General features: G+C 35.9%; 2 long non-coding RNA genes across 2 annotated transcripts; both read right to left on the bottom strand.

The window, feature by feature from the left end:
* Nucleotides 1–6,662, bottom strand: LOC107584062 (uncharacterized). Its single transcript, XR_001609105.1, has 3 exons — nucleotides 6,595–6,662; nucleotides 196–292; nucleotides 1–57 (listed from the first exon to the last, which is right to left on the bottom strand). It is a non-coding gene; the product is annotated as an uncharacterized lncRNA (long non-coding RNA).
* Nucleotides 6,663–14,738: 8,076 nt separating this feature from the next.
* On the bottom strand, nucleotides 14,739–15,214 carry LOC107584061 (uncharacterized). The gene is made up of 3 exons (XR_001609104.1): nucleotides 15,159–15,214; nucleotides 14,977–15,073; nucleotides 14,739–14,810 (listed from the first exon to the last, which is right to left on the bottom strand). It is a non-coding gene; the product is annotated as an uncharacterized lncRNA (long non-coding RNA).
* Between the last annotated feature and the right edge of the window lie 5,502 nt (nucleotides 15,215–20,716).

Here is a 20,716-nt window from a genome sequence, read left to right as displayed (position 1 = left end):
GGGGTGGGGATGGTTTGGGTCCCAGAGTGATGTCCAGCAGAGGTTATGCTTTTCAACCTGAAAAAAAAATTAGCTATTTAAATGTTTTCCTTCCCCACCTCCTTAGGTTACCATCATTTGCTTTTTAAAGGAGTGACCCCTCAAAAAGAAAATGATGGTAACCTACACATGAACTAGTGAACAACACAGCATCACCTGTCCATGAGCAGATGTCCATCATTACAGCGAATGTCTGTCCACACGTCCCAGAGCTCTGCTTCTGTTGACTGGGTGCTCAAACACATCCTTTATTCTGTAGGGTAAAGACATACATAATTACTCCATACTGCAGAACCAAACATATTAGTGTAAATAATAGATAATACATGTAAGCTGACATATATACTCACGGGCAGAGCTGGTGAAACTGGATGAAGTGGATTTAATGGTCCATAAGTCATGTGCACTACAAATATAAATGAGATTTGAAAAGAAACGAATGATGAAGTGATGCAGTCTTCCTCAAGAATGTTTACAGAAAAAATGTGTACATTTTTCTAAAGTTGTGCAATGAGAAAACAATATTAAAGAGTATATTATTGTACAGTAATGCTGTATAATTAATAATCTTTGAATCATTGTACTCATATGCTGTTATTGCCTTCTACCTGTCTGTATACTAAATCTTACACCAAATAACAAGGAAATGCAAAATAAATCAATAAATCTGAGTGTAAGATTTTGCCATTATCACAAGCTTGCTTGGTCTAAAACAGATATCTCTGCAAGATTCTGCCTCAATCAGATTTATTACTACAGATGTAGCGTCCAGACGAAGAAGATGAACGTCAGTTGTGAGTGTTTGTGTCCTCAATTCAGGGCATGAAATTAAACACCTGTCAAGCTCTAAATGTGAGTAAATGTTTAGTACATTTTGCAGTGTCACATGCCACTCTGTCAGGTGATCATTTCATTGTTGATTAGCTGAAAATGTGCTCCGTGACATGACAAACTTCTGTCAGTAACGATAATTCCAATAATAAGAAATTCATTTGAAAAATTATATTTGATTTAAAAAGTGACATTTAATTTGATGTGACAAAGGTTAGTAATGGTTAGATATGCAGCAGTGTAATTCACCAAAATTACCACAGGAGGGCACAATCTGTTTAAGTTAATTTATTGCAGTGGTGTAATTCAGAAAAATCACCACAGGAGGGTGCAACTCATTTAAATTCAGTAGATTTGATATGCAGATATGTAACTCACAGAAATCACCACAGGAGGGTGCAACCTATTTAAATCCATTCGACTTGATATGCAGTTGTGTAATTCACAGAAATTACCACAGGAGGGTGCAGATTTTAAAATCTAGGGTGACCTATAGTGGATTTTACCAATACTGATAGCTAGGTTGGACGACACTGGCCAATACTGATTAATCCACTGTTAGTTTTTAAAACGAATACTGAACAAAAACTAAAATAGTGCTTTACAGTACTGAACCATACACTGTAAATGAATAAAAATATTAATAATTTTTTTTATATTGTTCATTAGTTAGGTCAAAGTTTATTAACTAATGTTAACAGAAGAAAGTGAAACTTCAAAATGTATTAGTAATAGTAAATGTTGAAATTAACACTCTAACAAGGAACAATACTTATACAGCTTTCATTAATCTTAATGTTACAAATTGAGTCTTATTGTAAAGTGTTAGGCTACCATTTAATTTCAACACTCATGCTTGATGGCCATCTTTAAATATCTACATAAAGGCCATAGCATTGCAATTACATACATATATGGATATTGTATGTATACTCTCACACTTTATTTGCTTTTGTTAGAACAACTGATGATTATCTCACCAAAATAACAAAATATTTTAGTCACACACTGGGTAAAAGCGCAGCGCTGCGTCTTGAACAACTCAAAGGTATCACACACCGGACTTGTTGTGTTCAACTCGAGCGGCGGTCTAACAGTTTATTTAATCACCAAACGGGCAAAAGTTTACTTCAAGAATGAACAAAGTGGCTTAGATGAGATTTTATATTTATATTGTAACATTAATAGGCTATAGTCAAGGATGCACCGATTCCCCACACAGTATAAAAAATGGAGGCGTAATTAAATCTTTTTATTCTGTTTAAGCCTGTAAGCAATGTGACTGGTAATATATCTGAGGGATAGTTAGCTACCAGTAGGCCCTATGGTAGGGAACATGCAACTAGTACATCATTAAGCTTGAGTATTTGGGTAATTTGCAGAATTAAGATACATGTAAAAAATTAATTGTTGGGTCCTTAAACCTCAAATAGGGGTGTGTGATTGATTCAGCCTATCAAAATCAAATTCGGGCCAGGATTAATACAGTAGACTGTTACATAAAGAAAAATTAAAACAAGCCATTTAAAAACAATTTGTTAATTCGACTGATCCGATTGCAGCAGTGAACGACTCACTGATTCAGTATTCTGAACATAGCACTCATAGATAAGTACATGATTTGTGTAGTTCATCTACCACATTTTTTAATTCATTTAATTAACTTCTCTTGCATAATGCGAGATGCAGGCTAATGTTAGTTCTCTGTGCGTTATAAAGAAAGGTTTTGTTAAACTGCACTGCTTTAAACAGATTTAATTGATGGCCATATTAACACAACAGTCCAATTACCCAGTACTACAGCAACTACGAGCATAGTTAATATCATGGCTATAAAAGACGACAGAGTTGATGACAATAATTATGGGGCTTATGCTGAAAAATGATGGGGCTTATGCTGAACTTTATTCTTGTAGAGAAAGTATAGAAAAGTGCCCGACCTGATGTCTCAACCGATCAGTCTTGCGGATCGGTTAAAGGGTTAGTTCACCCCAAAATTTTGAAGAGTACCACGATGCATGTGCTTGCTTTCCCATGAACGTAATCAGTGTTGTCTACGTTCAGGAGAAATCGCATGCATGCGTCGTGGTACGTGGTACTCTCTAAAATGGCGGGAGATGGTAACTCGGGGAGAAGAATTGTTGAATAAATTATTTTTGCTTTCTTTGCCCACAAAAAGTATTCTCGTAGCTTTGCAAAATTGAAGTTGTCACATGGACTGTTTAACCGATGTCCCAACTACGTTTCTGTGCCTGGGAACATTTCAGTTGCGTTGCTGTCTATGGGAGGGTCAGAGAGCTCTCAGATTTCATCATCCCCCCGTCCTTTTGCCTGTCACTGAGATTTTGCTTATGACATTACGAAATGTAGGCGCCTCCACAGCGGACAGTGGCTGCATCTCCTCGACAATAAAAGCAGCAACCAATTTGTTGAGTTCAGTCGAACTAATTGTTTTACCTGGTGAAGGTGAACTGAAATCAAGCTTTTGTTGTTTAGCTTGAGGCGGGGTGCAGGTATCATTCGGCTCTTTCTCGTCCAACTCTGTTGTGCTGTGCTTTGCATGCAGATGTTTTTTTAAATTTGAAGTGGTGTTTTTTGCAGTTGACAAGAGTTTTTCACCTACACATAATCTACATTTAACGACAATCCCCTTCTCCCTTTCTTCGACGAATTCAAAATAATTAGAATACTTCCATCGCAGAAATGTAAAGCTCTGACCAGCCATCTCCGTGTCTGTTCCCGCGCACGCATTGAGTGCGTGATTCTACGTGATTACGTTCATTTTAATTAAGTAATTACATTTTTTTTTAAAGCAAATTAATTAAACTGAAAAAAGTAACTCGCGTTACTTTTTTAAAAAAGTAACTCGAATATTCATGTGTAAAGTTATAAAGTAATGCGTTACTTTACTAGTTACTTCAGAAAAGTAATATTATTACGTAACGCACGTTACTTGTAACGCGTTACCCCCAACACTGAGGGTGAGTAATAGAGTGGGGGATCTATGACGTCACTTTGTAGGCGGATCGGCTGTTAGCATCACACTGGTTCCCTCGACAAAAAGCCAATGGGATTTTTCCATAGGCTTTTGGATTATCGCAAAAAATAAGCTCTGTGTTCAATCAAGAGTTCATGAAACTTACGCATTTTGTCCATCAAGATAATCTTCACAAAATAATATAATTGTTATGAATTTTGATGCCTAAATAAAAGCGCCAGAACTTAAAAGCTAAACTTAGGCTATAAATGAACTACAGCACTACGGTTGCTCGCCTTCAACGTCACCACCACCTGCTCCACATGTTCAGTGAAAAGGATTTAGTCTGTATATGAATTTTAATCCACGCTACATGAACCTTTTCATATAAACTGGAATAAATACAAAACTAGAGCCAAACTAAAACTGAAATGAGACATTAGTCATAAATAGTATAGTGAATAAATGAAATAATCATAACTAAAATACATATAAAAGCACGTATTTCTGTACATTTCGAAATGAGGTGCATTAAAAGTAAATAAATCCTTGATTAATATGAATATTTTAATTAAAAACGTGTCTCCACGTACTATTCAATAAAATTCTAGTGCATTTAATCTATTAAATAACAGCAGAGCGAGCGAGTTTTTGGATATGGTAAGATTAAACTTATTTTAGTGAATAAAGTACCACATTTCAAGTTAACTCGTTTTGTTAGGGTGGGTACACAAAATGTTATTTTATCCTTGCTTCTACAAAATCTATATGCTTTCTAACAGCTTCATGTGGCTGTAAACATTTCAATTTAACATGGCTTTAAGCACTATGCATAATTAAAGTTTCACTTTCACCGCAACTAAGTCGGTAAATGTGGTGTTTACATGGAATAATCATAAGAGTTTACCTTATGGTGCGAACCCAGAGTCTCCGCATCAGTAGGAAAGGGATAAAACGAGCATCTTCCATCCGAAGACTTGTTGGCTGTTACATTTCGGGGCAAAGCAAAAAAACATTGTCGAACACCAATATAAAATGTGGGAAATTATTAATTATTATACTAATAATTATTCTACTATTAATTGTACTATAAATTATACACTATGATTGGAAAATACTGTAAATTGATAAACTGTTCGGCGTGATAACGTTTAATGTCTCAGACAGCGCCTGTAGTCCCATTTAGCAACTTATTAGCAACCGTCTTTTTTATGAAATGTAACAGTTTTAAAAAATCTCGAGTGGGGTGTAATTGGTGTGTTTTATGTCGTAGAATAAAATGTGAAAGTATCTTGAGGGTCATATGATGTGATTTCAATTTTTCCTTTCTCTTTGGAGTGTTACAAGCTCTTGGTGCATAAAGAAGATCTGTAAAGTTGCAAATCCAAAGAGATATTCTTTATAAAAGTTAAGAATCAACCACGCCTACCTAAAATGGCTCATTCTAACACCCCCACATGTCTACATCACTATGTGGGAAGATTTGCATAACGCTGCCCAAATGTTCACACAAAGAAAGAAGGCGTAACTTTTATTCTCGCTGTAGTATTGTTGCTGCTGCCGCCATGTCGTGAAGACGCTGTGTTTCGTAGTGAAAGCGAAACTACTTTGTTTGGTCTTCCAAAAGAGGACGATATCCGCTTCGTCATGCCTAGAACTGATCCGTGCTGGTCGCTGAGGGAATACATCAACTTCGCACTGTGGATCGCCAGATCGGCTTTCACCGTGGACGAAGCGGAGTCCAGCCCGGGGTCGTCACATGTGGTTGCCGCTCCTTCGTCGAATCCACCGGGCGCGCCATTCTCGACCCCGCCGCCTCTGCTCACTCTAAGCCGCGGCTTCTGCTCACGCTAGGCCGCCGTGTGTTTCGTTGTGAAAGCGAAACTACTTTGTTTGGTCTTCCAAAAGAAGACACGACTAGAAATCAGTGGTTAAGTTGTATTTACAACACTGTTCCAGAACAGTTTAACCCAAATATCCAGATGTGTGCAGCACATTTTATGGAGGACTGTTTCCTGATCCTGGAAGCGTGGCCTACAAAGCCGGCGGTTCTGCCTCACAGTCTGTAAGTACATTTTCATTTAAAGGATTTGCCACTGATGAGTCAAACACCTCGCTTTTCAGACTGATGAGCTTTGTAAAAATCGACGCGCTTCAAAAAGGCGGGGCGAGGAGAAACAATAATGTACAGTATGTGGAAAATAATGTGTTTTTTTAACGTTAAACCGCATAAACACATTTCATTACACCAAATACACCAAATAATGTTCTTTTTAGCAGCATCATATGACCCCTTTAATGACAGAATTTTCATTTTGGGGTGAACTATCCCTTTAAATTCCTGTCGAAAATTCGAATACATAAAAAGCGCAGTTCTCCATCCGCTCCACTAGGCGGCGTCAGCGAGCGTCACTTTTAGCCTCACACCCTGACGACAATGACGCTTGTTCACATTCATGCGGTTTAATGCTATGAAAGTACAGATTCTGCAGATGACAGTTCAGTGACAGACTCTTAATGTCTCTCAATTACCGCCCGTCAGCAAACAAAACCGACACAAACTGCGGTAAAGTGCAGGAATCGAGTGTAACGCGACTCACCTGTAAGTAACTTTCCGCGTATGAAGTCCTCAGTCGGTTTGTTTAGCTTGAAAGTAATTCTGTAAGTGTGTATTGATGTAGTAGTGTTCACTCGCTCTCCTCTCTGTTGTGTTTGTTTAGCTCGCGGTGTATCTGCGCATCTCTCACCTGCTGCTCCTCACATTCACAGACTTTCAGATCTGCTAGAAAGGTAAATCTGTTCTGACATTTCTAACAGAGTGCTTGTGCTGCTAGGCAAGGCAAGTTTATTTATATAGCACATTTCATACACAATGGTAATTCAAAGTGCTTTACATAAAAGAAATGAAAAAAATTATAAAAAAGTAATCACAACAATAAAACAAGGAATTTAAAACTTTGAAAATGATTTAAAAATGGATTTAAGAGGTTTAAAAATGAGTTTAAAACAGTTAAGAATAGAAAATGATTATACATAAAATATAGTGCAATCAGTTCGGACATTGCACAGTGCTCATTCAGTAAATGCACAGCTAGACGGATGAGTTTTGAGTCTGCATTTTAATGTGACTAATGTTTTAGCACATCTGATCTCTTCTGGAAGCTGATTCCAACTCAAAGCGGACTCCCCTTGTTTTGTGTGAACCCTTGGTATTTCTAACTGACTCGATCCTAATGATCTGAGTGGTCTCTTAGGTTGATAATCAGTGAACATATCTGCTATGTATTTAGGTCCTAGGCCATTGAGTGATTTATAAACGAGTAAAAGTACTGATGCTAGTCGTTTGCAGATGGTATTTGGCGGAGGGACTTTCTCTAGAAAGTATTTGATTGGACAAAATTTGTTTAGCGCAATGTACCGAGTCAAATATATCTGATTTGTGAAGAAAATGTGCATATTTTACATGCATTTCTTAAAAGCATACTTTCACTAGTATATTTAGCCTTAAAATAGTAGACATGAGCTGAAAGCCATTTGAGATTTCATTTGAGTCAGAAAACCTTGTTGATGAAAAAAATGTTATTTGACCATATTTTAATCATGTAAGGCCGTCACATAAATGAATGTTTACTTTTAGAATACCAAATCAATCAGTAGCTGTTGCGTTACGATTATATAAGCTTTATATAAAATGTTCATGTTTTTTGTTGATTTTTCTAACCCAAATGTATGTCATCTTTTTATCATGGCAATTTCTTAAATGTGATCAATAAATTAAAAGTAAAATCAGTATCATCAAAATCCATGCCTGAACTGTAGAGGTCGCACATTCAAAAAAGATTCATACAGAAACCAAACACTCAGATCTGCAGTGCTTCTTGGAACTATTTTCATTGGTAAAAATGTACAAAAACAATATTGTGTCTGAAATATAGGTCAGTTAATATTAGCTTCTTGTTAATTGAATTGTGTGTGTGCATATATATATATATATATATATATATATACACGCATACAATGTTTGTAGTGTGCTAGTTTTTGTTGAAACACCAGGGAACTTCCTAGGTTGACTTATGGGAGTTTGCTTAATGTTTGTTTTTTTTAAATGGATTTTTGTTAAATACCTGTAATAAGGTCTGTGCATGGTTAACAAAAGCTAAAGATCTTTCCATGTTTTATTCAATTACATAAAATACATTATACAAAATAAAGTAGTGCCCTTTGATTTTTTGAGCTTTTAGTTATCTTAAAAAAGGTGGTTGCTATGTGGGACTACAGAGGTTGTTGAGGACATTAAATGTCGTCAAACTATTTTACTGCAAAAGAATTGTAACTCAACTTTTTAAGGAAAATGTCTTTTAAATAAATATCGAAAGAGTTGTTTGAAGCTTATTGATGGTGAAACTGAAGTCATGCAACTGTGTTATTACTTTTGACATAAAATTGTTTATTGTTTGAAGATTAAAAAGTGTGTTGATTTTAGATGATCTCTTCTGCAGTATAAACAAAATATGATGCAATCTGAAAGCAGTTTTTCAGACAATGACTGGACACTTAGTTTCTGCTTTGCACTTGGACTTCATTGTCTAGCATTTGATATTACCAGTAGCACTGCTTTTAAATCTGTTCCTTTTTTATCCATAATGAACTTTTCTGTTTCTGATTATTTATTTTCTAAAGACTTTCCTCATTGTGACGCTGCTCTCTTGTGACACACCTGGAATATGAACCATCAGCATCAGCAGCAGAGCTAGTGAGTGATCTTGTGTTTTCTTGCCTGATAAATTTCCAGCCTTTCTCTGTTTACCCTCTGAGGAAAATGATTAGATGATTAGAATTATTCAATAAGAATAAATATAAAACATGATAAGGATGAGTGTGTGTGTGCACAGTTTGAACTGTCTGCCCATGTGAGAATACAGATTCATATTTTCACGCAACATAGACCAAAGACATCTAAACGAACCAAAAACAGGTCTTGATGTCTCAAGCATACCTGGTTCTTCTCGTCATGTGCAGTATGTTGACCATTATAGTTCGGTAGAGGTGTCAAAACCACCATCTCCTTACAGCCGATATTCCTTTGCATGTGCAATGGAGGAATTCCTGGCACTGCTTTGATTTGTTTCCACATTTTATAAGCTCTTAGCGAGTTATAAGCGGGTTAAAATTCCTCCATATGTAGTGATTTACATATTAATTTACATATTACATATTCATTTTAACATATTACATATTCATTATAATGTTTTAAGTACAATAGTGTATTCAATTGTACCTAGACAAACTTTTTTAGTAATATTATAATTTTATATTTTAATAATATTAATTATACATAAAATCTAATTTTATTCAAATGTCATTAAATGTATTTATTTCTTAACATTTGCAACAGTCCTCATTTTAATATGCTAATTCTAAATATTTACCAGTTTTTAATAGTTTTATTGTTAAGATTTAGTTGTACCTTTTTTAAATTGTATTGCATGCGTTTTTTATGTGTAAATTATTTATGGCAAAAAAAAAATATTTCAGTATTCCATTTATAAATATTTAGTTATTTTTGAATAAAATGTATATATTATTTTATATAATATTTACTTATTATTTTTAGTGTTTGAATTACAATAGAGTATTCAGCTGTACCTAGATTCAAACTTTTTTTGTTTTATTAGTATTTATTTAACTGTACTTAGGAGCAGAATTTCAATGTTATTAATTGTGTTCCTAATTTCCTAACATCCCAGATTCTTCCAAATATTTACTAATTGTATTATTGTTAAGGTTTGTGTCCTAGAGACAAACTTTTTATTAAATGTGTAAATATTTAATAACAAGTAAAAAAAATGTTTTTGCAAAAAAATAATTTTATATTTTATGTATATATTTTTAATATATTATTTACTATAATATTTACATACTGATTTTTATAATTTTTTTTTAATGTACTGATGCACAAAATGTACATAAAAATCCTGATTTTAATATTGTAATTCTGAATATTTATTTTTAAAATAAATATTTGTTTAATTGTACCTATAGACAAAGTTTTTTTTTTTTTGAATGTGTGTAAATGTGCTTACTTCTTATAATACATAAATAACTTTCTTTGTGTGAGCTGGTGTGGCTGAGTGGTCAGAGCTCATGGCATAAGGCCTCAACCCATTGCAAGAGATGTGGGTTCAAATCCCCCCTCTGCTGTGAATGTAAATGGCCTGTTTTTCCCCATTTTGCAGCAGCAAAAAATAAGGAATTTTAAAATCCATTGCCTCTCTCATCTCCACCTCACCTCACCTCACCTCACCTCTCTCATCTCCACCTCTACACCCCAGGTACGTCTTCCAGTTAGTCCGTGTTTTCATGACTGCTTACTCAGTCTGTTGTACCGCCCCAGATACTTTTGTTAGTCCGTGTTTCTCATGGCTGAGTAGCCAGTCTGTTGTACCGCTCCAGGTGTCTTAGCCAGTCTGCCTCCGGCTTTCTGTTTCGCCATCTTTGCCACTTTGCTCAGTTATTCAGTATTTTTCTTTGGTGTGAGATTTGAACCCAGGACTCCCCTGTAACCTTGTCCACATCCAACATGTGTTTAGCTACTAGTGCCATAGTGGTTTTCACACCAGCTATCGACATTTGGGCCGCTTTGTTGGATATAACATCAACAATTTAACATAAGCAATAGTGGGGTTTGAACCCAGGTCCCCATGATTAAACCACAACGCTTTACAACCTGAGCTACTGAGCCTGGTGACGTAATAAGGATTTTAATGAGTTGTTTTGTATATAAAGAAAATGCTTGCAGGTGTTGGGTTTGAACCCAAACTATCACACATGAATGGCAAATGACTAACCACTACACCACAGAGGTCGAAACGTGAGCAGTTGAGTTGGTTTATGTCACTATCTGTAACAACAATCTAAGCTAAGTAACAGTGGGATTCCTACTCAGGACTCATTGTTTAAAATGCAAGTTTATCTCCTGCGCCACTCAGTCTGTGGAGCTTTACTGTGTTTTGGACTTGTTTGGACTATTGTTTTATTTTACGCTGCATCATAAATTGTAGCAAAAAAGTGACATAAACAATGAAGAGATTTGAATTCTGGTCTTCATGTTTAAAATGCAACACTTTATTGCTTGAGCTACTGAGCCTGTAGGTTTTCAGATTGTTTTTTTGATGTGTTTTTATTGACAGTTTTGTTTTTAATGAGAAGTTCTTAAGCAGTTGTGGGAGTTGAACCCACACTTTCCTGTAGCAAAAAGCAAATAATTATCCACTGAGCCACAAAATTTGACAATGGAGGACTTTTAAAAATAGTAGTAGTATTTTAATTTCTTGGTATTATCTTTTTGCATAATAAATGGTGAAAAGTACCATAGCAATTGTGGGATTTGAATCAAGACTTTTATGCACCAATATAGAGGTGTTTATCCACTGCGCCATGGAGGATAAAAGTGTGAATGTTTTGGATTTTGGTGTATGGCATTACTTACAGCAAAAAATTCAAATAATGAATAAAGTGAAGTCATGTTAAAAATGCAATACTTTATTTCTTGCACCACTGAATCTGTGGAGTTGTAGCTTGTTTTGGATGTGCATTTATTTATTTATTTTTTCTTAAGCTACAGCATAAATTATAGCATGAATTTGATGTATTCAAAAGCGGGATTTTAACTCGGGTCTCCAGTATTAAAACACAACGCTTTATCGCCTGAGCTACTGAGCCTGCAAGAGCATGATATGTTGTGGAAGAGGTGTTATTGAAAGCTTTGTTTTAAATGATGGAAAGTACTTTAGCAACTGTGGGATTTGAACCAAGACTTTTATGTACCAAAAAGCCCACTGAGCCAGAGAATTCATAAAGTTGTGTTGTGTTTTGTTATCACAATGTGACAATGGTTTTTAGGGTCGTTTAGCCTTTCAGGTAAAATTTGTTTTTTTATTTTATTGTTTTTTTTTTACTACTTGGCATTGTCATCTTAAAGTACTGATAAAAGAACATGAATGGGCTAATAAATTAAGTTGTATTATTACATTTGTGTACAGAATTACTTCATTTTTCACTTTAACTTATAAATGTAAAAATTATTGGGTGTGATGTTTTTGGTAGAAACAATGAAGATATATAACAAGCTATAATTTATTTTACATAACTTCATGCATATAATAGATTAAACTACACTTTACCTTATTTGTATATCACTACATGAAATTGGCTTTCAACATGGAAAAGAAAACCTCACCCCACTTTTAACAAACATCAAGACAGCACTGAGAAAACACATGCACTTCTCAATCAATCAGTAAAAAATCATTTAATTCATGAAATCACATGTAGTTCAAAAGAACACTATTCTCAACAAAGGTAACACGAAATCAAAAACTTAGTGAAAATGTAATACAGAACCACATAATTAACAATAAACAGAACTATGACCCACACTAACTACAAATAACTATATTTACTGTCTTTCATAAGCAAAGACATAGCTAATTAAACATTCATTTGCCACAGCCAATCACGAATCATTGCATAATGCTGAAGAGTCAGCCTTACACAAGTCATGCTTAACTTCCCACATGGATGCACAGACCGATCAGTGTCTGACACAAAACTGTGCATGTCAGTTTGAGATTTTGTTCGACCTGAAAGCCACCTCCACACTCAGTCAACACAGTTTCTCGAGAATGGCTGCATAAGCCACACCATTTCAGTATAACGTGTGTGTTTCGTGTTCTATTCTGATATTATGTTGTCTCACACATCCTTCAAATATGTTATCTCAAAAATCTGTGATAAAGATAACAGCCTTTATATAGTGTAATTTTTATCAAAATCAAATTTTAAAATGTAGACCCCATTAGTTCTAAATGAGCATGTCCGTAATTACCTACACCTGGAGGATCTAATCAAGCCTACCTCAACTTTATCAACTCGTTCAGAGCTAAAGGCTCGAGAAAGCTGCCTAGTGATCTCTTGTCATGAAGTTTTAGAGGAGAAGCTGCGCCCTCTGGTGGTTGCATACACCATTGACACTGCCTCATTTCAGAAAAGCCTGAAATGCAACATCCTCGATGACATATGATAAATTTTAAAATGTAGACCCCATTAGTTCTAAATGAGCATGTCCGTAATTACCTACACCTGGAGGATCTAATCAAGCCTACCTCAACTCTCAACTCGTTCAGAGCTAAAGGCTCGAGAAAGCTGCCTAGTGATCTCTTGTCATGAAGTTTTAGAGGAGAAGCTGCGCCCTCTGGTGGTTGCATACACCATTGACACTGCCTCATTTCAGAAAAGCCTGAAATGCAACATCCTCGATGACATATGAAGCCATCAAATGTGACCACCAGAGGGCGCAGCCGTCCATATGAGACACAGCAACTGACATCAGATGAGTTTTCTGCAAAGGTTGTAGCTAAAGTCAGGAAAGTGGCTCTTCGGCAGTGTTGTGCTAGTTACTAAGAAATAGTAACTAGTTACAGTTACTAGTTACTTCATTCAGAAAGTAACTCAATTACTTTGTTGATTACTTACACCAAAAAGTAATGCATTACTGTTAAAAGTAACTTTTTAGTTACTTTTTTAAAGAACGGTCTTTAATGTTCCCATTAATGCCCTTTTATGCGTTATGGTCTATACAAACACAAAACTGACTTAAACAGAAAGTAATTTTTAAACACTTAAAGTCAGGAAAGTGGCTCTTCGGGAGCAGGAATACCTTTCAAATCATTAAACGTGTGGCTTCAGAGCAGGGGTGCCCAAACTCGGTCTTGGAGGGCCGGTGTCCTGCAGAGTTTAACCCCAACCCCAATTAGACACACCCGAAACAGCTAATCAAGCTCTTACTAGTCATACTAGAAACTTCCAGGCAGGTGTGTTGAGGCAAGTTGGAGCTAAACTCTGCAGGACACCGGCCCTCCAAGACCGAGTTTAGGCACCCCTGCTTCAGAGGGATGGTCTGCTTACAGCAGGTGTATCTAAACCTGCTCCTGGAGGACCACCTTACTTAGGCTCAAACTCAAAGGAAATATAGTCTATGCAAACTCAAAGGAATCACAGTAATTGATTGGCTGTGGGAGACTGTCTGTGCTTATTATTGATGTTAAATATAGTTATTTGTAGATAATATGGGTTATAGTTCTGTTTGTTGTTCTATGTTGTGTTTAATGGCAATTATGTGGCTTTATAATAAACACGTCTGAATTAGTGTTACCCTTGTAGAGAACAGTGTTTCTTTGATCTACTTGTGATTTGCATCAGTTTTTTTGGGGGGGGGAGACATAAATGTTTTTTGTATTCGTAATGTCTTTGTGTTATTAATGAAGCAACTGAGGCAAGCCCTAATAAATATGGTGTAAAGGTGTTTTTTCCCCGTTGTCTTTTTTATTTTTTATTATTTTCTTCTTTTTTACTTTTGTAGTATTAGAACAAACTCTGTGGTGTGGAGGATGATTGTTCGAGTTTGAACATCACCTGCTAATTGTACTTGAAAGTCTGTCTTGAAGTCCCACTAGTAGTGAAGCTTTTCATCACCTTTTCAAGCCTAATCTAAACTAAACTCAAAACCCGAGACTCAGTGGCTCGGAGGATAAAATAATGTTTCAATCATGAAGACCTGAGTTCAAATCCCATTATTGCTTATGCTAAATAGTTGGCATTATATCCAACAAAGTGCCCCAATCACCAACGCTCAGTGTGAAAGCTGCAGTGGAGCTAGTGGTTAAACACATGTCCTTTGTGTTTAAAGCTGCAACCGAGGCATGGGTTCAAGTCCCACCTCAACATGTCATATGACAATCACACAACTGAAAGCTTGAAGTAGTTTATTGTAAAATTACAGGTAAATAGTGAAATATAAGTTCCTTCACATGTCCCAACAAGAGATCTGTGGCTCACAGTGAATGAAGGGGTGTGGATGGTTTGGGTCCCAGAGCAATGTCCAGCAGTGGTTATGCTTTTCAGCCTGAAAAATAAGCTGTATAAATTAGCTGTATACATTTTTTCATTCCCTGTCCCTTCCCCACCTACTTAGGTTACCATCATTTGCTTTTTAAAGGAGTGACCCCTCAAAAAGAAAATGATGGTAACCTACACATGAACTAGTGAACAACACACATTATAAGCATCACCTGTCCATGAGCAGATGTCCATCATTACAGCGAATGTCTGTCCACACGTCCCAGAGCTCTGCTTCTGTTGACTGGGTGCTTAAACACATCCTTTATTCTGTAGGGTAAAGACATACATAATTACTCAATATACGTGAATATACAGTAAATGTTAATACATGTAAGTAGATACATATACTCACTGATAGAGTGATATAAACTGGATGAACTGGATCTAATGATTCATAAACCTTGTGGACTACAAAGATAAAAGAGTAATTCTTCATAACCATCATATAGATTTGCAAAGAAATAAATGTTAAATATAATGTATAAACACACTGCACAGCCTGTGTAGAATCTTAATTTATAGAAAGATATAAAAATGTGTACATTCCCCTAAAGCTGTACAGTGTTGAAGAAATATAGCAGAGTATTTAACTGTTCTTCTGTAATGCTGTCTCAATAATAATATTTGAATATTTGTACTCACATGCTGTTGAAGTCGAGCTTATGGCCTTCTACCTGTCTCTGTGTTTGAGTTTCTGGTTAATATACTGTAGGATACTGGGGAAAAAAACAAAATAGATGTTTTGTCATATTGACAGGAACGTTGAACTGTCCAAATCTACAGTTCAAACTTTCTGCATTGGATCATCTAGTTACTTGAGACCACTGTAAAGTTTATACACTTAAGAAAGAACAAATTATGTAGCAGCATGGACAGATTAAAATACATTTCTGTCATTTACTGAATTTTAAGAAGGGTCAAGTCACCTTTATTTATATAGCGCTTTTAACAATACAGATTGTGACAAAGCAACTGAACAGCATTAATTAGGAAAATAGTGTCAATAATGCAAAATGACAATAGTAAACACTCATTTTTCAGTTAAAGACAGTTCATCATTGAATTCAGTGATGTCAACATCCAGCTCAGTTTAAATAATATCTTTGCAATCATGTCAACGATAACGCTGGAAATGAAGTGTCCCCAACTAAGCAAGCCAGAGGCGACAGAATAAATTAAATAAAAAGCACCTGGTCTATCTTTTGTGATAGCAATGTCACTTTGAAAATGACAAGAATGTGCAATATTTTACTGATGAATAAAAAAATAAAAGATTTTAGGGGAAACATAATTACAAAAGTAGGCGCTTGATTATTAAATATATAATTTTTGAGAAAAATGCCATGAAAAATATAGAATTGTAATTTGTGGCTGAAGCATAAAACTACAAGTTAGGGTAAGTGTACCCATTAAGCCCATGTGCCCTGTAAGCCCATTTTCAACTCTGAAGTCAAATCGTCATTATTAAATATATGGTCATTATTTTAACAAATCCAGTGATTTGTTACTTCCCTGACATTTTTTTTGATTACATATCAATCACATTTGCCAGTGTTGAGTTAGTCATGTGCATTGTCTCATGGGACCGCACACAAAGACACCCAAAAACTTTTCAGCCTTTTCTTTAAGCACATTGAAATGATGTCAAATAACAGATAAACGTATTGTTTTTTTGTGTTTGTATGAACAAATAGTACTTTATCATTTTATATAATTTTCCTTTAAATGGAAAGGTGAGTTTTATTGGCTTGTACACAAAGCTAATCTCAAGGTCAAACCATTAGCCTTTGTGAAAGATAGACTGCCAAAGAATTAAGCAAGTGAACTACAAACACAATGTTTTGTGATTCATTTTACATTCATTTAAAAAATAAATGCATCATAAATTGTTTTGTAGAGCAGATTCTTTTCATAAATTAACTTTTAAAAAAAAAGATATGCTTAAAACGTATGCAAACTACAGCCAACACAAGCTAACCTTCAATTAAAAATAACAAATAAATGCATCATAAATTGTTTTGTAGAGCAGATTCTTTTCATAAATTAACTTTTAAAAAAAAGATATGCTTAAAACGTATGCAAACTACAGCCAACACAAGCTAACCTTCAATTAAAAATAACATTTCTTAATGTGGGCACAACGAACATTACTATAATGCGTAGTCCACAGTATATTTAAGCTCCATGCATATCTTTGTACACATATCTTACATTTTTAAAGGAAAACATAATTTTTTCACAATTACTCAATGTGGAACCATTTAAGTCCACCTTATGTGTTTCAATGAGGAATCCCTCTAATTACAAACTTTGATCGATTTTCTGAGTCAAAGTGTTTAATGATAACAGTTCTTTGTGTGCTTTTACTTTACCTTACCTTACTTACTACCTTAATTTACAACTATATTTAGATATGCCTACAAATTACACACTGTGTAGCACCATTATATAATAGATGTCTGCTGTATAGTTTGTTTTCAGCGATACAAAAAAAGAAAAAACTACAGCACCTGTCCAAAAATAATAAAGGCATGTCACCTTTACCACGATGGCACAGTAAAAGTGTTGGGCTTTGCATATTGTATGTTTTTCATGTTGAATGTTATTAGTACAGGTGATGAGTGCCAGCAAACATTAGTAAATCGCATACAGTCTATGATAAATCACTGAGTATTTATGCCCATCGTTTGGAAACGCCCGCCTGCACAACAGGGTGGGACTAAATGTTTAGGGCGGGGCTACACATGTCGCTCTGCCCAATAACTACTCTCATTGGCTCAGGTGGGTTGGTGAAGGCCTGCTGTGCAGTATTACAAAACCTTAATTATAAACTTATTTAGGAAAACGAAACGTGAGCTGGCATTGAGGCTATATGCACAAACATCCAATGAATCTATAACATTTAATAATTCATTTAATTTCTCTCGGGTTTTTGAGGCGATTTTTTCTTATAATGAATGCTTTGTGAAACTGTACAGCTTTTACAGTGCACATAATTTGTTCACTGTATTGTATACGACGACCGAGCTTACAATACGATTTATGTGGATGGTTAAAAAAAGGCGCTGTTTTCCATCCGCTCCACTAGGCGGCGTCAGCGAGCCTCACACCATTAGATGCTTGACAACGACGCTTGATCACATTAATCAATGTCGTTTAATGCCATGAAAGTACAGATTCTGCAGATGGCAGCTTAGTGACAGACTCTTAATGTCTCTCAATTACCGCCCGTCAGCAAACAAAACCGAGACAAACTGCTGTAAAGTGCAGGAATCGAGTGTAACTCACCTGTAAGTAACTTTCCGCGTGCTTCCGTATGAAGTCCTCAGTCCTTATTCTGTGTTAAATGTTGTATTGCTGTAGTTGTGTTTCCACGCTGGAAACGTCGCTCTCCTCTCTGCTGCGGAATGACAGTGAGGGCGGGTCGTTCACTCGTAATGCTACACATGGATCTGTTGTGTTTCTTCTGCTTGAAGATGATAAAAATACGTCTAATTATCATAAACTTAAGTCCAAACCACTGAGAATACATATTATAACATGCTTAAAGTGTACTGAATTGATTAGCCTAATTAAGGTCACCTGTAAAAAATATTAAATAAAAATAACTAGAACTCACTAGAATTCTATAAACATACTACAATTATTGGTATTACTACTACATTACTATTACATACTACTATTATATGGTGTTCGGGACCCTTTTCACTTTTTGTCAAAAGAAAAATTATACTATTAATTATTTTTTCAAACTCGGACTCATTGGCCTTGGCTCATTTTCTGTGAAGAACATATATCAGAACAAAATTTCAATGACCACTCACTGTACACCCCCCCCCCTACACACTTATATTACATAAAGGATGTTGGGGTCCACTGGACCCGGGGGTAATAAAAGAGAAATGTTAGATCCCGTGTACCTTCACTCTGTCCTCCTACTGTCTGGGGCTGCTATTAATATGTGAATATGTGAATGTGTGTGTGTGTGTGTGTGTGTGTGTGTGTGTGTGTGTGTGTGAGTGAGTGAGTGAGTGAGTGAGTGAGTGAGTGAGTGAGTGAGTGAGAGAGAGAGAGAGTGAGTGAGTGAGTGAGTGAGTGAGTGAGTGAGTGAGTGAGTGAGTGAGTGAGTGAGTGAGTGAGTGAGTGAGTGAGTGAGTGAGTGAGTGAGTGAGTGAGTGAGTGAGTGAGTGAGTGAGTGAGTGAGTGAGTGAGTGAGTGAGTGAGAGAGAGAGAGAGTGAGAGAGAGAGAGAGAGAGAGTGAGTGTGTGAGTTTTGTGTTTCTGCCCCTGCCGTTTCCGCACAAGGTTGTAGCACTTTAATTCATAAATGCGCTCTAACAAAGGTAAAGGGCAAATATCAACCATATATACTGTTTATATTGCGTGTAATTGGGATGAAGTAAACATCTGAGTATTTCACTTTTTTTTTTTAATTGTGTTGAATTAAAACCCCAAAAATGCAGTGGGTCCACCAGAACCACGAACACTGGCTAAGTAACAAAAATATGAACACCACACAATGGTTAAACGAATATGGGTTCCAAAAAAACCCCCCAAAAACATATTTTCTTTATGGCAGTTTTACAGCAGTAACGTTTTTGTAAGAGCTTAACCTTTTTTAATATTACAATTTAATGAGAATTATGTCATCATTTACTCAAGTTGTTCCAAACCTATAGGAGTTTCTTTTCTTTTATTGAACACAAAAGAAGATAGATGAAGAATGTTGGTAACCAATCAGTTGCTTGTAGCCTTTGACTTTAATAATATGGAATAAAAAAAATACTAAGTTGTTGGCTTGGTACCAGTAACTGTTTGGTTTCCAACATTCTTCTAAATATCTTCTTTAGTGTTCAACAGAAGAAAGAAATGAATTAAATTCTAAATGGTTAGAACAACTTGAGTAAATGATAACAGAATTAACATTTCGGGTTAATTAAGTCGTTTTAATACATTTAAAATGTATATAATGCAGTGCAAGATGTTCATCACATCCTCCACCAGAGGGAGACATTACACCACAGGAGCCCTCTGTATGTTTTACTGGGTCACAGACAGCACTGGATTGATTTACAATCGAGTTAAATTAACACATTTAAGAAAACACTAATTCAACTTTAAAAAAATTTAATTTGCAAGTTCCTAACACACACACACACACACAAAACAGCATAAACCAAAACAAACAAAGACCCATATGCAGATTTAATAAAGTCTACATAAGCATTTGACTGTAATGTAGCCGTTTCAGACAATTATAGACATGAACAATGCATGTTTGTACATTTAATTAAATTTTCTTTTCATTGTGTGTGCATCTACAGCAAGTGAACCGGGCTGAACCAGCGCTGCTTAAAACAAGAGAACATCAAGCAGGAGTGACACCGTTTAAATAGATTGGGCTCTCCAGGACAAGGCGGAAAGAAAAACATGCCTCTTTTGTCAAAGCCAGACAAAGCCCCACAGACCTTAAAGTGGGCAATTCAAAATTCTGAAGGGTAAGTTTTCACAAGAAAAAAAAAGACGGAGGGGAAAAAGTTATCTAAGCCATTAAGTTCCTTCACAATAGCTCGGGTTGAAGTTGTGCCTCTTCTGATCTTCTCTCAGCTGGACTTCTGCTTTCCAGCCTGTCTTCTCTGATCTCCAGTCATCCGAGAGGCTTCTGCCAGCCTGCGAGCTGTAAAAGTAGCCCTGGAATCAAACGCCACTCCATGCTCAGCTATGATCAAAGGAACACAGGTAAGGCAGCCACAGAGACACATACAATTGGCATCTAAAAAAGTAAGCCGTCTGGCTCTCACACCCCTCCTTCCCTCCTGCTTTTTTATCTCCTGACTACTCTGACACCGAGAGGAGAAACGTGGAGCACATTGATCAGAATAAAGCAAAGTGATCAGGTTTTGAAGATGTG

Source organism: Sinocyclocheilus grahami, unplaced genomic scaffold (genome assembly GCF_001515645.1).
Source record: "Sinocyclocheilus grahami isolate Dianchi unplaced genomic scaffold, SAMN03320097.WGS_v1.1 scaffold56.1, whole genome shotgun sequence".
NCBI lineage: Eukaryota > Metazoa > Chordata > Actinopteri > Cypriniformes > Cyprinidae > Sinocyclocheilus > Sinocyclocheilus grahami.
Note: the sequence above shows the minus strand (reverse complement) of the source record. Positions and strands in the feature narration are given on the sequence as shown.